Source organism: Uranotaenia lowii, chromosome 2, assembly GCF_029784155.1.
Source record: "Uranotaenia lowii strain MFRU-FL chromosome 2, ASM2978415v1, whole genome shotgun sequence".
In the NCBI taxonomy this organism is placed as follows: domain Eukaryota; kingdom Metazoa; phylum Arthropoda; class Insecta; order Diptera; family Culicidae; genus Uranotaenia; species Uranotaenia lowii.
The window spans coordinates 189361864-189380915 of NC_073692.1; the positions used below are offsets into that span (position 1 = coordinate 189361864).

Below are 19052 nucleotides of genomic sequence, written 5' to 3' on the forward strand. Positions count from 1 at the left end.
GGCCCTTTCACTCAATACTCATATTGTAGAGATATTCATACCACTTCAGTTGATTTGAAGTATTTCATGAAGTATTGAAGTTTAAAAATCAGACACTGCGTGCCTTCTTAAAACATGTGATAAAAAGCTTGGAACAAACTTCTTAGTTTATGTTTTTTTGGAGTTTTAATAGAGCATTCAGAACCCTTCCTAAACATCTGAAACAGTATATTTAGTAAAAGCTTTACTAGCGTTTTCAGAACTACCTGAAAAAAATGGTGCAAAACTTATGATTTTTTTATGACCATAATAAAACAGTTATAAAACAAGCTGCATATAAAATGTCATAATTAAACCATGATAATGCTTCAAAGGCTTGTTGACCTAATCTGTGTTACTTGGAAGTGTTTCCTACACCCAGTTTTTCCTGTGTGTTAGGGCAGTAAATACAAATCTTTTTTGGCTAAATTTTATAAAATAAGGGATCACTTCACTACAACACTATATTTATTACAACACATGTGTAAACGACTAAATGTGTCTCCATGGATTGGATCTGCCTCGAAATTTAAGGTGTCAATTTCTTTGGAGTGACAACCTTATCTGCTGAAAAATCTAAAATAAGTGTTTGACAAGCGCATTGTCTTCATTCATGAATCGAAGTCAAGCATATGCGCCAATCAACGACACGTGTTTCGGTATCTCGTTTATCAAGTGAATGGCAAAGTCAAGCGACATGCACCTCAACCATGCTTTCACCCGATGCTACAATGCTGGCTTAAAGCCAAATGGTCAGGCGGCCAGGTGATAATTTAATCGGATCCATGTTAATCCACACAAAATGCGATCTTCCGCCGCCGCTGATCGGTTTAACTAGTTTTTATTGTTGCAAAACAACCGGCCCACAAACGAAACGGTGGCAGTAAATCGATCATCCAACAACGACTTTGACTTTTATGACCCTCGGCTTGGAGACCGAATACGGACAGCCGTTATTGTTAAAGTCTTTGACAAAACTTCGACCAACGAATAGTGCCCTGGGGCTAGGAAGTTTAGCCCCAATGTATTCAACTCCTGCGAAAGGCAGACAATCGCCCCGCAATCGATGGATGGGTCTTCGGTTTGGTGAAATGTTGCTCACGTTTTATGGCCCCATCGAAAACGGTTCCTGAATCGATCGTTTCGTTACAACAATCCCTCCCAACAACGCCGGTTAAGCCAAATTTCAGGAAAAAAAAAAGGCAGCCCTCGCCCCAAACCGCAGCTTTGTTTTTGTCTTCGCCGATTACGTGATGAGTCCCCTTTCCGGGTTATGTTGAATCATCGGTTGTTTTTGGCGGGATTTTTTTCGATGAGGCTGCCCGAAGGGGTGTGGCAGGAGAGAAAGTTAACTAACTCCTCTCCAACTTTAGCGACCGGGTAGTGGATCGTAGTTTTGAGGTCACACGAAACAAACCACTGCCTCCCCACCTTCGAAATCTATTCCAAATATTGACACACATTGGGTCACGTTGACAGCCGCGGAATGTTCCACAGTACCGTCTTCGTCTTCGTCGATCGGATTACCTAATATCCAGCTCGATCATCTTGCCCTGGAACGGAGATTAACGACTCGACTAGATTAGCATACACCTCTTTGTGTGGCTCTCCGATTTGCCTGTCAACGATTGCAACGGATTGACCGAAATTGCGTGAAGGAACGCACAGATCAAAACAAAATCGAAAGAAATTAGCCAATTTTTCAGGTTATTTCTATCCGAGAAGGGGAAGGATGCAAAATGCACTGCTGCCGCGACTTTAGCCATAGGGGTGGTCGAATCGTGTCTCGTGTGTGGGGGTCTCGATTTGGGCACACATCATTTTCGCTGTCAGGGAAAACTAATTTTGGACACACTTGCCTCCGGATGACGACGACCCTTGGAGCGATATTATATCGATCGTGGCCGTTTTAGGGAAACGTATTGGCGTAATGGGTTGTGAATGGTGTTGGTTATTTTTAGGTTTATGTAACAACTTCTTTAGGCTTGAACTATCTAATCAAAACTACTGAAACGTGGGAAAAAGCTGACACGTTTAGACACATTTTGTAAGGCTGAATTGAGGTCTTGACTGATAAAAGATTGAAACTAAGTCAAATACTGAGAAAAGATCTATTATAATAGATTTTATAACTTTTTTGCATGAAGCAATTGACGTTGAGGACCAAAATATTAAAAAAAAAAAAGTGCTAAATAAGAATAGTACCACTTATGTTTGTCTACAAATATCAAGATTTTTCTTAAAATTTTATGTGTAATAGTGAAAAATAATGCTTCTACAAACTATTTGAATAAATCCCTGCATTTTAAGACCTTTTCCAATATTCCAAAGGTTTATGAAAGCATTCAAGAGATGTTCCTCTAGCCCTAAGAAATTTGATAGTTGAGTTGTAATATCTTACCAAACTGCATAATTTCTACATTAACATAGCAGCAAAAACAGGTGGGAATTCAAAAACTTTGTTTTTTTTTCAGTAAACACAACTATTTCGAGTTTTAAGTCGTAGATGGCACCACTCACTATCTTGCAGTTAACACCTAATTAAGTTTGAATAATGATTTTCCGGATTTACTTAGGCCCATTTTAATCATTTCAAGGTAGCTTTTCAACACAGTTTTGCTGGAGTTCACGCTGCAGAAAGCTTTTCTGGATTTGCAAAGCTCATCAGCACAAGAATGACCCACTGCCGAGGTTCCAGCTCTTCTCAACTTCCGATTCAATTGCAAATCATACCAATAATACTGCTAGCCGTCTGTTCTATCAAGCTACATACATAGGAAAAAACATTATTCTGATTGTCAATCTAAGAAATTCACTTTTTAGTGACCTTGATGCAATTCTAATTTTTTGTTCAAGTGATCTTAGAATTTCCAAAGCATTCACCCGGTACCAAGTACTTATTATAAAAAAAAATAGTTTTATTAACTTTATTTATTTTATTTAGCACACAATATTATGCGTGTCCTACTCAACACTGTACTTTTATTTCATGAAAATCTTGAATCATAAGCCATTCGCCATCGGTTGTCATTCGCTCACACAATGAGCACAATGTTCATTTTTTCCATAGCACTTTGAGAGAGTAAAACCGGGAGATCAAAGTAGTCAGCGGTTGAGACATGGCGTGTTTTTCAGGAGCTCTGTGAAATTAAATTTTATCCCTCGAAAATTCTAAGAAATTTTGAAATTGTCAAGTGTAATGTTGTTAAATTGTGAAAATTATGAGACGAAATAGTGACGAAACATGTGTGCTAATATTAACGTAGACAATCTCGTGAAGATAAAAGCGAGAGGAGGCTGAGAACTCTGTTTCCAGGTGAACGCGTTTTTTGTTGACAGTTTTTTAAAATTCGATTTTGAGGTGTTAGAAATAGTTTTTTCAAGAAATAATTTTGTTGGGTTGTGAGTAAAGTGTATATGAATGTAAATAAAATGGAGTCAAACATTGAGTCATCAACGCTTCAAGGTAAATGTATTTTTTCATCGATGTTTCGCAATTGGTTTTATGACGACGCAGCTTTTTTTTTGCATATTGCAAAAGCGTCCAACAAATTTAATGTAGATAGCGCTTCAAAAGCTTCATAAAAGCTCGAAACTCCAATCTTTAGCGTTACCATGTATTACATCTTCCAACTAACCGTACTGACATCTGGTGAGTAAAAGTTCTAAGAAGTGTAAGTTTCATCTTGTTTGTCGTTTTCGAAAATCAGTGAAAAAATATAAATATTTGGAAATATTTTTCTCGAAATATCAATTTAGGCTTTGCAATATTTACTTCAATTTTTGTTTTTGCAATTATGGACTTGAGCTAATGTCATCAACCCATCATACTATCCACAGAGTAGACGGAAAGATACGAAGGCAAAATAGCTGATTTACAGAAACCCAAATGTAATATTCTTTATTCTAATTCTTATTGCGGTGAGTATAATGTTGGTAAGTTTCTTATTGCGGTGAGTATAATGTTGGTAAGTTTCGTAATTTCCTAATTCCTTAACAGCATTTAATGTATCAATATTTCATATATACTTCCCAAATGACATAAATTCATATTTAGGTCTTTCCATATTCAAAATATGATATGAAGCGTTTGGTAGGGATCTCCACGCTTCATTCCTTCCCTGTATCCTGTATCTTTCGCGGTTTTCATCACATGGTTGGCCTGGCCGTAGTAATATCTGCAATGCATAGCAATATGTAACAGGTAATACGCTGAAAAGAAAAATGAAAGACGCAAGTCTTCCATTTTCCAGGATGCCTACATGTTTTGGCCATGTTGATGTAAGAAGAAGAAGAAGAAGAAGAAGCACTTTGAGAGAGCAAAACCGAACACTGCCTTAGCTTTCTCATCAATGTGCCACATCGAAGCAAATCACTGAGCTACGCAGCGGTCGCCCTCAGCTCATTGAGCTGCACAATGTGTACCACCCAAAGGCTGAATTCAACAAACGAAAGCGAACTCTTTGTCTATAAACAAGCAACAGCAACAACACAACCAAAATTGAGGCCTGCCGACTGCCGAACACCGTTGCCACAAAAAAAATTATCATAAATGAGTCTGATCTTCGTCCATAGGAGTCCCAATGTAACAGAATTAAATACACTGATGGTACATATTTTCGTGGCATCGCTGCTTTGGAGCCGACAGGCCGAGCCCGACCGGATTTCGTTTGTTGCTATTGTTTATAAGTTCAGTTTCATCAGTTTCATCACATATCATCGAAGAATGCCAACATGGATTCGGTAAAAAGCGATCAACACTAACTAACATGATGGTGTATGTTCCGTTCATTAGTAGATCTCTATCCGATAAGAAACAAGTCGACGCAATTTATGTGGATTTCACCAAAGCGTTCGATCGGCTCCCGCACAAACTACTTATCGATAAGCTTGACACTATCGGATTCCCCAAATGGTTGATCATGTGGCTAGAGTCATACCTTCAAGACAGAACCGCATTCATCAGACAGGGTCACATCAAGTCCACAATTTTTGCCGTTCCTTTTGGAGTTCCCCAAGGAAGCAACTTTAATCTCTATATGAACGCCCTTGCCGAATTAATCGATTCGGAAAGAATATTGTACGCCGACGATTTAAAGTTGTATCGCACCATCACAGATTATGAAGACTGTGTTTCACTTCAACAAGACCTCGATAAACTTATGATTTCAACGGAGATGAATCTAGGTAAATGTAAAATCTTGACTTTCTCCAGAAGCAGAACAGAGATAACGCATAGTTACCTAGCGGGTGATTTTGTGATTGAAAAGATTGAATCTATGAGGGATCTTGGCGTGATTCTGGACAAATCGCTCACGTTTAAGGATCACCTAACTTTGACCGTGGCTAAAGCTAAAACAGTGCTAGGATTCATCGTACGCCACACAAAAGGATTCAGTGATACCACCACTCTAAAAGTACTTTGCTGTTCTGTTTTGAAGTATAATATCCAAATTTGGGCACCTTCATCCATAGGCTGTATGAAGCTGCTAGAATCTGTCCAGAAACGTTTCCTGCGATATTCAGGAACCAATCGGATCTCGTATATTACTCCTCCGGCGTGTATTCAACTTTGTTATTTTATCTGGAAACATCGACAGTACCAACCTGATCGAAATGATACCATTCCATGTCCCTTCCCGCGCTTTGTGCAGTTACGAACCATTAAGGATGATGAATTACGGACGAAATGAATTTTATAACCCCTTTGATATTTCTTGTAAGCTTTTAAACCAAGTGTATTCATGTTTCGACTTTAATATAAGTACCGTAAAACGGGGTAACAATGATCACCGGGGTAAATTTGACCAACAATAAACTTTTCCACTTTATCATCAATAACTCAGTCTATAGTTTGAATTTTCGAAAACTGTTTTCTACGTTTGGAAGCCTATTAATTGAGTATCAAATAGGCAAAATTTGGACTGTATGTGAAATTTTTTTTCTGTTAGTAAAAATCTTATTTCAAAATCATAAAATATCTATTTTTTCAAGGCCCGCAAAAAACAGCTCTCCTGATGATACCAAAAAGTATTTAGAAGCGAACGGGTTATTTAATGTGAAAGAACAACTTTTTTCCTTTGTATATGAGCAGTTTTGGTACTATGTTTATAGTCATTTAATGAAAAAATTTTGATATTTAAAAAAAAAGAAATTTTCCAAGAGTAAGGCCGTATTGGACAAATGGATAGGAACCCTATCAAATCGTTAGCTTTGAAGTAAAAATTAAAATGGAAATAGTAGGAGGGCCTAGGGGAATGAGTGAAGGTAAAATTTCATTTGAATTTTGAAGCACGAACTATTTATCAATTATTATAATTTTTGCCCCTAAATGTAGGCAGCATCATAGTTCTTTTTTCGATTTAAAATATTTTAAAAATTAAACGTTATAAATTAAGGTTAAATTGATAAACTAGCATTTTTAAATATTATGGAGGTGTTTTGTATCCTTCATGATCAAGAAAACTCGATAAAACCGTCAGAATAGAGACTGATCAATGTCACCCCAAAGCATCAAATTCTGAACAGAGACGAAAACGATTTTTAAATCAAATTTAAAGTAGTCTAATAAATTTCTGCATCCATGTTTTATGTTTATAACAGTCTTCTACTGGTCTTTAAAATATAAAACAAGCCACATTCCCCTTTACAGAAAACATAATCGAAATATATTGAAAAAAGTGATCAATCTTACCCCGGATTACGGTAAGGATAGTTTTAAGCGTAGATTAAGAAAAATCAGCCTGTGTGATATTGAGTTATCGTAGACCGTGAACAATAAATAAATAAATTTTCCTCTTGCAAGCAGCCGCTGCGTCTTCGTGCCGGACTGGACGAACGATGATCGTTTTAATTTTCTTTTGATGAGAAGGAAAAATGTAACAAAGAAGAGTGCTTGGCAAATTTCTAAAGCCACCGTTCTCATTGAGCAGCACATTGAGCAGAGTGTATCAGCCCATTGTGTTTTTCATCATTGTGAGAAACCTCTTAAAAAATTCGATTATCGGCGCGCAGTGCGAGAGCGAACAGTAGAAATACTATCGCCGTGCGCGCAGTTTTAGGAAGCTTGCGTTCACATTGTGCTTCCAGAACACATTGTACTGTTTTGAGGAGTATAACACCCCTACAGACTTCCCACTTTTCCTCGAACATGACTCATAAGCTTCTGCACAGTTGCATTACCCACCATTTTCACCACTTATCACCAATCTTTTTATTTTTATTTTACGACGCATCCGCTGGTTTTATGTATTTTCGTAGCTTTGCTTTGGTCAAAGCCTAAAATGTCTCGATTGGCCCTGGTTCGGGGCAATTTGGCGGATTCATATTTTTTGGCACAAAACAGACGTTTTGGCTTTTGTACCACCCTAGTGTGTCTGTGGCATAATGACATGATGCCAAATCGATCCAAAATAAATGCTTCTGGAGGCATTCCGTGATATAGTTCTGAGTGTTCATTGCTTCCGATATGATATACGGTCTAGAAATTTTGCGCACTCGCAAATTGAATGCCACACCATAACCTTCTTGCCCAACTTTTCAGTGAAAATGGCCTTCTCCGTTTCGAGGATAGACTTCAATTTTTACATCGTCAGACTTGTGATATAGCTCAGTTGGCGAGTCAGTTGCTTCCTGAGCGAATGTCCGTGAGCTCGAGCCCAAGATCAAAAATCGAACACAGTTGTACCGGATAAGTTTTTCAATAACCATCTGCCAACTGCAACGTTGATGAAGTCGCGAATGTCATAAAAATGATAAAACGGCTGTAATCGAAAAAAAGTTTCATCGTCCATGATAATGCACCCAGAACTTTTGCAAAATATTGATTCATATAGTTTCCGGGTTTTTGGTTTGACAGAAGCGGCATGATTTGGGTTCCTTTTTGGTTTTTTTCTGCTTCCGGTACGTCTTGAGCCCAAGTCGCTCTTTAGCACGCATCATGTTAGACGTCGAGGTCCCGATGGTTTCTGTTTGTAGGCATCTCTGACCATTTTGTCGATTGCAGGACTTACAGGACCAGATTTTCGACCACTCCTCGGTTCATTGTTGTTTTTTGTTTATAAAAAAAAAGACCATCTGACGTATGTGTCTGAATGGATTATTTAAATCTATCTGAGTTTTCTGATTAGTTGTTTTTGTTTCTGATTAATAAGTTTGCGGAACGTAAGGGGTCGTTACTGCAATAGCGTGTATTTCTCGATTCTAGTGAAAGCCAGTCACGATTTCGCAGAGCTCTTTCTGGATCATAAATTTTACAGCGGGAGAGTATCCAAGAACAGTCGTTTTTTTCTGAGAATTTTCGCCACAAATAGTGATTGACCGATGGAATGGCAATCCGACAGCGTGTGAAGGCCATGCAAAGCGCTACGATGTCCATAAGGTGGCAGGTTTCGAGGTTTATCCCACGGTAGATCACGCAGAGCATAACAAACGAATTTCCGTTGAACAGCTTCAAAGTGCGCTACCCACAAGATTGGCAGATTCTAATATTGAACAGACCAGGCAGCAATACAAAACTCGTAGGCAAACAGGATTTGTAAATTCTTTACTCAGACGTATGACAAATCCCAGCATTCGGTTAGCCTTTTTAAGTGTAACACAGTAGTTACGTTCAAATGTCATATGATTATCCAAAACAACGCCAAGGTCCTTTATTTGATCAACACGATGTAGAAATTCGCCCTGTATATTGTAGTTGTACAAAAATTGAAGTTTCTTGCGTCTAAATGTTACGATACAGCACTTGGAGCAGTAGGTTGTCTGCACACCAATTTACAACCGTATCGAAGAATCGTTGTAATATCTGACAATCTGCCAAGCTGTTAACGATAAAAAAATCTAAACGTCCGTGTGCATGAGTACTCCGCATGTTAATATCATTACAGAACAGGGTGAACAAAATAGGGCCCAAATTACTTCCTTATGGTACCCTGAAGTCGGAATGAAACCAGGAGATTCAGAGGATCCAATTTTAACAGCAAGACGACGATTAGTTAGGTGCCTCCTGAACCAGGCGCATAATCTCTCAGATAATCCCAAGCGTTTTTACATTAAAAGTAAAATTAAGTGATTCACTGAGTCAAATGCCGCAGTGATGTCCATGTAAATTGCGTCAACCTGATTGCCACAATCCATATTAGATATGCAGAATGATGTGAAAACTGCCAGGTTTGACATAACCGAACATTTAGAAAAAAAACCGTGTTGATTGTCCGTAATCCAGTTCCGGCAGGCTTAAAACATAACATCGTCGACAAGACCTTCGAGCAGATAGCTAGCGATGTGGCACCTCGATAATTGCGCACCTCTTGCCTATCATCCTTTTAAAAGATTGGTCTCATGAAGGATCTTTTCCCGGTTGCAGGAAACTGATGTTGTTTTAATAAGGGGCTTTAGAAGTACAGTGCAACACTTTTTTAACACACATGCAGTTATTCCATCATGTTCAGTCGAGGTAGAGTACTTCAAATTTTTCATAGCCTCCTAAACAACAAACACGTCGAGATTTAACACATCGTTGGGCAATCGTGTGACAGCTACGCTAATTTTATCTACAGATGGCGATTGGATTGAAAATACACTGGAGAAATACATTGCAAAAAGAACACATTTTCAGCAGCTGATTCAGCAATTTTGTCATCTTAATGTACCTCCGCAAGTAGACTGTTTCATTTCGATGAATGGGCATCTAGTATTAGTAAAAATTCGCAGCAATTTCGAGCGCAGATGTTTTAATCGTTGGTCGAGCCATGGGTACAGATTTGTCCAGTTCACTTAAGATAGAACTAGTTTCAGGAGATGGAAATCAGCCCTGCAGATGGGTCGAAAGCCTCTTTAAAAGTGACCCGATTCGGGAATGAAATGATGAACTCAAGCGGAGGATGATATACGTCAATTGGTACAACGGCATCACTTGCTTCAAAAATTGGGCTGTTCAAGATTGATTCCTCCGTAAAAATATAATTCAACGTCCGATACCGCTCCGACGTTCATATCCTCTTTTTCAGCTTATTTTCTCAACGAGATTCCACTCACAGTTCACTACTTGTGCACAATACTTTTACTCTTCTCCGGAGTAAGAACACGCATTTTGAAATGTAATCACAAACTAAACATTTTTTTATGTTATCACGTACAGAATGAGTAAACAAAAGGACGCAGCCAGTAGAATTCGAAAAAAAAAATTCGATTCAAAATGATCGATAACATGCGCTTATAATATCGGGAACAATCTATAAGTAAAAAAAACTCTAACATGTGTCATAAGCCTACTTGGATGATTAGTTCTACTGAATCAAAGCAATCGGAAGATTCCCTTTAATTCAATCATGGTATAAGAAAAGTTCAGATACCGGTATTTCGATAGCAACGTATTATCTTATTCAGTGTGCGTTTTAGGTTGAATCAAACAAAATCTTTCTATTGCTTTAAATAATTTAAAAAAATACTCAATCAATTTGTACACTTTGTCAGCAAAACTGTAGAACATCACCTACAAAGATTTGAAAATTTAAGGTTTTAATTCAGTACTCAGCTTTTCCGAAGATCGAGAGTGATTTTGACTTATGATGTCTTTGAATAAAACTCCTGTATCCTGATTGATACCATTGAATTCCAGAGTGTCCTTATTCTGACAAATATTTCATATCGTTATTTTATTGAAACTGCTAATGAAACATCTGATCATGAAATTTCAAAAATACCATAAACTGTCAAAATGGATCGCAATGAAACTAACGACTTCTGAGCAAAATTTTTAATTCTCCACCAACCCATCGTGAACCATCATCTGGTGGGTCAAGTGCATCATAATTAATTAACTCGACCTGAATAATCCTACCTCTTCTTCTACTGACTAGTGGGTCAGCGAAAATCGTTAATTGAATGCAAACTTTTTTGGCCAGAAGAAATTCCATGCCGATGATGCTTTTTTCGACACTGAACTCCATTGAAATTTCGTAACAATTCAATGCGCCCACGATTTCATCATTGTTCTTCGGTTTTCTTTCTATCAGCTGAACTCTACTCGCGGAATGGGACAGCGAAATGAAAAATTATGTTTTATTTTTGCTTTGAGCTAATGCATTGCAGCAAAATAAAATAAAAAATTGTTCGGAAAGTTCAAACACTGTAAGCAGTGTGCTACTGATCTGCATTACTAATGTACCGTGTGAAATGACTGTTTTTTTTTTTTTGAACGATTGTTCTTGAATCGTTGTTGATTGAGTGAGAAAATTGAAAAACTGGATCAGAGAGGCACGAAGAAATTAGTGAAAAATGAAGTTAAGACGTAATTCATTTAAAGAATTTTCGGAGTATTTTTTATTATAACCTAAAATATGAGGTTTAACTTAAAGTACTCAGGTCTGAGCATTAAGGCTAGAATTGCTTCGATAAGTCAATTAATAAAAATCGTTAGAGTGACGAATTTTAATTTTTTTTTTAATTCCCTTTAAGAAGATTACATATAATCTTTGAGCTAGGTCAAACGAACTGGATGACGATATTTGAATTTTTAGAATTTATGAATAGAAAAAAAAACCCCATATTCTACATCATAATTGAGCTTTCTTTTTAAGAAACTTACAGCGATTCAAATTTTTTTGCATGAAATTGAAGGGATACAGACATAAAATTTTAACAAGGAATAGAAGATTTAAAAAAATATTTCCATACATTTAAACAGATCTGAATAATTTTTGCAGCGTTCAACACATGAAAGCAATATATTTTAATTGAATGAAAGTAATTTATTTTAAAACTTTTGAAAATATATTCGTTGCATAAAAATTTTAACATGATTTCAATTTAGTTCTCCCAATGCTACAAATAATTGGAAAGTAAGCCAATAAACAAGCATTTGGAATTAAAGTTTTCTAAAAACACATCCTTTGGATTCAAAAACTTCATGTCAATCTGTCATGAAAATTCTGTCATGAAAATTCAACAAGTTGTCCAAGTTAATATCCTGTTTTTTTAACCGTAACTGAATCACGACTCAAAATTTTTCTAGTTTTCCAACTAAGTATTCGATGCTTGTAATTTATAATTTGCTTGACAACAGAAGAAGCGAACAACAAGATATTAAATTGATGAATCAAAGCAATCGAAACATTCCTTTTAATTCATCCACGGTACGACTGCTTTGATTCATTTGAATCATTTAACCAAGTATGCTCACAACACAATAAATCAAATTGAAACGCCGTTTTTTTACAATATCCACTTGCCTACTAGAAGTTACTAGAAGTCAAAATACATACCTGTAGACTACCTTGTAAGAGCAAGTTCACTGGTGTTGGGAAAAAGTGGTAGAAATTTTGACGTTTTGAAGATCTTACCATGCAAAAATGTTTTTAAGATCTTGGAGTGTTGTATTTTTTTACAACACTGTTTCTATTTCAGCCGTATGTGATAGAAATATTGCTATTTTTGCATCACAGCATGCTGTGTAAATAAACTTGAAGGCCATCTTGAAAATGTTTTTGCATGGCAAAATTTCCAAAATGTGCTGTAAGTATCTAAATTTCTACCACTTTTTCCCAACACCAGTGAACTTGCTCTAACTATGGGTTTCGTTGAAAATAGTTGAATGAAAATAAACGAATTGTCACAGATAAAATAAAGTTTAATAGCTTTTTTAAACAAGTAACCTATTTATTTGTAATATTATTTTATTAAACTCAAACTTTAGACAAAATCTAAAATGATCATTGACATGAGCACATCAGGAATCACAAACATTTGCAAGAGGAATTTCAAAGTTTCAAATCAATGCTCTTTCTGGTAAGTCATTTGTAGATTGTTTAAATTATGTTTCTTATTCTTAACTAGAAATTTGCTAGAAAACGAATTTAAAGCAGTTTGGTTTTTTAAAATTTAAATCAATATTTCCAGAGCACCAAAACAAGAATAAGAATTGAAAAAAAAACAGAAATAGAGTACATAAAATATAACAATAGATTTAAAAAATTGAATCCAAGGTCTAAATAAATTTAAGATCAAATTAATAATTAACCAGTAATTAACCAAATTATTCAAAACACATACCTTTTGATGTTAAATTTAATTTTGAATAAAAAAAGAAATGTATTTATTTAAATTCAAGTGGTCAACGTCAGAGGTAAATTTTTTTTTTATATTCATTTTCTCCTAGATATGAAAATACGAGGCTAACAAAGCTCATAATCAAATTCACAATAATAAGTTATATAAAATTATATTTGTGGGTTCAATTTATCATTAGAGGATTATGTTGATTGATGAATAAATAAAATGATAAAAATGAAAATAAGGAGTTCCAAGCTTTGTTGCAAATATTGAAAGCCCTTAGAAGTACTAAATAAGTTAACACAGCCCAAAAAAATAAAAATTTTAAGTTGCTACTTCAAATCACTTTTCGAACTTTTCAAAGATTAATTAAAAAATTACGATCGAAGATTATAATAATAAAAGAAAGTGAAACGTATCATGTTTTTCTTATTAAAACTTTAGATTTAAAGGATTTCAAGAAAAATTCTGGAATTGATAACTCCAGGGATCAGAATTTTTGAGGCCTATTTTTGATGAATGATTTAGATGAATTTTGATTCCTAATCTCAAATCATTTGTCGAATTTGGTCTATCACCTCTAGTTTTGTTGGTAGAGAATTTACTATTTTAAAAATGAATCAGATTAAAGTAAAATCAATCATTGATAACTTATGATACAAAAAACCTACATGAACAACAAAATACTGATTTTAAATTTGTTCATAATCCGATAAATTGAAGAAAAATGTTTAGCTTAGATATTCTTAAATCAGATGTACAGAGATCTGAAGTAAAATTCAACATTTTATCATTACAAGTTTTTATGAAATCACACAATAAAGATTTGAAAAGGTTTTATTCCATGTGACAAATTAATTGAAGAGGCAAAACGATTTGCCTTTTGGTATAAACTATTTCTTAAATTCAATTTGATTCAAATAAACAAAATAAATTTCAAATAAACCAGAAGTTATATTTTATTACCTTTCTCGACGGAGTTAAAATTTATTGTTTTCTTCGGGAAATTTTATCATTTTCAAATTAATAAATAAACCTTTTTCCTTCAAAATTTTTGGTATGATTAACAATTTTATCAAAAAGTGCTGGTTTTTTTAAATTATGTTTACTTATTCTAAAAAGTTATTTCAAAAAACGAATCCTGATAGAGAAAAAAATTATCAAATATTGCGATTCAGAGCACCCAAATTAATTTAAATAAGCTCATAAATTCTTTGCACCTCGAAAAAATGTGATTTTTTTTTTGCTTGTATAGGTTATTAAAACCCTTTTCAATGTGAAGTTGAACATTCAGAAGAACAAGAATCACAAAATAAATTTGGTCCAATATTGTTTTTTTTTAAATTATTCAATTAAGCATCAAATTTGAAAATACATAAAGACATAAAGGATTAGTTATAAAGTAATGGATATTACGTTTTAGATTTGCTTATTTTGTTGACTATCGTGAGTAGTAAAAGTCTGGAACATGGCTCCCAGCTTGTTGATGTATTAAATTAGTGTTTTGTTGAATGGATTTTTTTTTGGTAATTTTTAACGACTGATATTTTATTAGTTCTTCATTTTCTAATCGGCATTTTAGTCTTTAGCAAGCAAATAACAGAGTTTTACAATGTGCTCGACGTTTCAGCATTTTATCGTGGCCTTCTTCAAGGGATATCTAAAATATTTTTTTTTATATTTTCTTTTTTATAAACTTAATAAATATTTTTATTTTTTTTGTACAAACTTTACATTATTCTGTATGTGTTCCTGAGTGTATACTGTGTGGTGAAAATTCCGGTTGGATTGGAACCTGTTCTGATGATTGTAAATTGTAAAACTCTGTAATTTGCTTCCTAAAGGCTGAAATACAAATTAAAAAATAAAGATGAGTAAATTTTAAAGTTAAACAGGTTTGTTTAAAATTCTGAACTTATTTAGTTGACATTTCTCATTTCTCAAACTCATTCTTTATACGAAATAGGGTTTTTGAGTCTTGAGTGAGCAACAACTTTTGGTGGAATTGCAATTGAAAAAAAAACATATATTATGCTAACCTTGCCTTCCATCCCCCAAAACCGGGACACGTTCCGTTTTTTTTCAGTAAATTTTCCGCCGTCCCGCTTTTCCTGACTCAACCCTCTCCGATTCTACCACTTGAAAATAGTTGGTCCGTGATTGATGAAACGCTTCTCATAAAATCTCTCCTCAATTATTTTCAACAGCTGTCATTTTTTTCTAATCTTCTCATATCCATCTATGATTTTCAAAACTAGAAATGTTCTTACCAAAAGAACATAACATTTACCGATAAGGCAGTAAAAATTAAAAATAAACACCTTAATGAAGTTTCACTGATTTACACTGGAAAACCCTAAATTTAGCCTCAATTTAAATTCATTGGTTAAACAGAAAAACATTCACATATAATTTGTTTTGTGTGTTTTCTCTCAGAATAAGTAGCATTATTTCAAAGTTTATATAAGACAAGAATTTATAACTCGTTTTGTTTTAAGCTTTAAAGGTTAACAGCATTTTTTCCAGATATATCCGGACCGGGCGAATCCGGGCATTTGATTTCAATATTTTTATCCCGAAATTCGGACAATATTCGGGTAAAATTTGGTCGAAACGACGGAATGAATAAAAAATTAGATAGAATACACTTGAAAATATATTTTTCTATCAAACACAACATCTATCTATCTATCTATATTTTGCAAATAAAGTTAATACATCTGTGCAAAATCCAGGCTTTTTTCTACGAAATCCGGGCAACCAGGCTGGTCGGAATTTTCCTAAATTTAGTGTGAATTATCTGGGAAAGTCCGGGTAAAACCGGGCAATCTGGTAAGCTTATCTTAGCATCACCATAACAATCTGGTTTAGTTAAACGTTCCTCGAGAAAGTTCTAGCGATGTTCATATTTCTCGATTGAAGAAAATATTCTTTGAGTTGCTTCCAAATGATGATGGCTCCAGATGTTTTTCAGGAATCCTAGCAGAATCCTTCGAATGTAAAGTTTAGGGATAAAGTCGAATTCCGGTTAAAATAGAACAAGACTTTTTTTAATCAAACAATTAATGAATGGACGAGTTAAATGAAATAAACTAACAACTACCAGATGTTCAAAACCGGCTGTTAAAAAATGTATCCAGTACAACTGTATTCGATATTTACTCTTGGACTCGAACTCACGGACATCGGCTCAGGAAGCAACTGACTTGCCAACTGAGCAATATCACAAGTCCAGATTTAGGAATAATTTCCGCCGGAAATCTCTCAATTCGAAGAACTGAAGTTCAAATCTCCAAGTAAGTAAACCTAAGAGTAAGTGAAAAATAGTTTATTATTTCAAGCTTCTCATAATTGTCTGAAAAACTATCAAGCGAATAGAACTAGGAATTCGACTAAGGGAAATAAATGCCCATAAAATTTTAATTTTGAATCAGCCTCACTCTCTCAGTATGGCTGAATAGCCGTCTAATCAGCTTGATTTGAGACTTGGAAGTTTCTATTTATTGCAACATGTATTTTGAAATGTGTAGTATTTATGCTATAAACATTCTTGGAAAGACTGAGTTAGCTTTTTAGATTTTGTTTTCTGGAGCTTTTGACTTCTTGGGATTAATCTCAAAAAGTGATAATCACTATCTATACTGGCACATTACACCTTTTTAAATCGAAAGCCACAGATTTTATAATTATTTATGAACCAAATCAATCAAAACCCGTCGTTATGTCAAACACAAACTTTTTCCCACACTTGACGATTTCTGATTCGATGCTGTTGAAAAAAGTAAAAAGTATCATTTCAATATTTGCGCGGTTTCACTGCTCTTTAAAGACAGAGTTAATTTACACTTTGTGGTTTTCTCCACGCGAATCGTTATTCGTACGTTTTGCCCGCGCGCAGTTTTCTCTTATAGCGGGTTCGCGTACACTTGCGGCCAATTCCCGATCTACCGGGGTTTAATTCCTCTGGATCAGCTGAAGACGGAAAACGGGGGAATAAAAGAGATCCGATACCGGAATTCCGAAGAAAAAAAACCGCTACCAGTTTTGAATTTTTAATTAAATTGACGATCATCTTTGAGCAGTTCCTCCGTCTTCTCGACACGGCTGAGGTTCGATTCGATTCGCGCGCGCTTGTTGTTTTTTTCCCTACTTCTTTGAACCGTGTCCGGAGAGTCCGTTGGCACACATAACAAAAACACACTGGGACCAGCTACTAGCTTGTAGGTCTTTTCTGTCCTCGAACTTCAACTTTAACCAGGCCGAATCGGGAGAAATGTGCAACTCAACGACTACTGACTCAGCACAGGTTGACTAAAGATTGGCTCTGGCACTTTCTGTGGCAACTTTCTTAAGGTCTCTCCGGTCAGGTTTCCCTTTGGCCGATAACCACTGATTATACAGTCCAAGAATGAAAGGAATGTTTAATATGTTCGTCACTTCCCTTCGGCTCTAGCACTAAGATCAGGACCGAGGCACTGGTATTTAGTCTTCATTTTATCGCCTTGTTTCGATTTTCATCACTTAACCGAGAAATCCCGCCATCCGGAGGGCTCCACATTTTGTTTTTTTTACTTGAGTAACTCACGTTGACGTTCATCAGTCTCATCGCAGGTACAAGCACTGATCAGAGGATCTATTTTCCCACTTGAGACACTTCCAGATTTTCCAGTTCCAGTAAGTCGTTTTTAATCCAAACGCAGTGATACAAATCCAGTTCACTATCCATGTCTATATCGCACCGAAGTCCTCATAAATCACAGGAAATGACGTCCCCAAATTTTGCCACTAGGCTCATCGAACCTTCCAGAAACTTACCTTATATTTAACACCAAACTAGCAACGTTCTAAATTCGGCTGCACCGAAAAAAAATCCAGAGAACCGCGATCCAACACAGAAAAAAATCGCACCGTTTGAAAACGACACAATCCGCACACACTTCCGGTTGTTCACAAATCGGGGGGAAGAGAGATCAGTTCGCTTCGGCAGTTGGTAGTATGACTGAGTGGAAAAACGTTCTGGTATCGGTTTATAGCTGGCCTAAATGTTACGCTGGGGACCCCAGGCAGCGTGTATGGTGAGCGGACACGAGCGAGCAAAACGCGAAAACGTGCACGCGCGCGCCTTCACAATCCAACACGAAGAGATCGACTAAGTCCAAAACCGATTCAGGTGCAGACCACTAAGCGCGATCGGTGGACCCCTCACTAAGGGTCATTGAGTCGTCAACAGGTAGAGACCCTTGGCTGAGTGGAACCTTCGATCGGTTTTGAGCGAAACACGACTGAGAGTTGTTCAGGGGTGTTTTGCCAACTTGGGGAGCTGCTGGACCTGGCCCGAGTTTATGTCGACTTTGAGCTGCGCTCTCGAGATGCAAGTTGGGAGAGCAGTTTTCGCGTGGTTCGGTTGTTTTTTGTTTTCAAAATAAAAATATTGAAAACTTTGTTTGGAGCTCGTTGGCGCGAACGGATTAAACACAGTGAAGACTGAAAGAATGGAAATAACTAAAGAGTGGGTTCGTCTTTCTTGAACGTTGAAGTCTCTCTCAATACATTCTAGCAAATGTGAATTTGTTGATGCTTTTTCGCTTAAATAAAATGTGCAACGCCTTTAAAAGTATCCTATAGAATGAGATAACTTTTCAATCAGAAAAGTGTATATAATAGAGTGTCCATTTCCCGGCCATTTTAGTGTTCCCGGGAAGCTACAAATCTGACGATTCTTTCCCGGGAATTCTCGCGATCCCGGAAAAAAATTGGAAATGAAGATTGCATACAAAACCTTATTTATATGACATTTCAAAATTTTTACGTGATAATATTGCAAAACATTTCTAACTTTTTACACCTTAAAAATTCAATATGCACAACAAGAAAACGGAACATCGATTTTGACCTAAAATTCTATCACGGTGTATATTTCCCATGATGTAGTTTTGGGAGCGTGTAAATTTAGATCGAAGTCGATGCACGAAATCCGACGAAGA

The 19052-nt window shown here is 35.9% G+C and overlaps 1 protein-coding gene across 1 annotated transcript in view; it reads right to left on the bottom strand.

Annotated features, from left to right (window-relative positions):
* The window catches only part of LOC129749849 (uncharacterized), an 88428-nt gene extending 70226 nt beyond the window's left edge, over nucleotides 1–18202 (bottom strand). The window contains exon 1 of the mRNA XM_055744942.1: nucleotides 17884–18202. The gene's annotated coding sequence lies outside the window, so the exon portion shown is untranslated. The remainder of the gene's footprint in view (nucleotides 1–17883) is intronic.
* Between the last annotated feature and the right edge of the window lie 850 nt (nucleotides 18203–19052).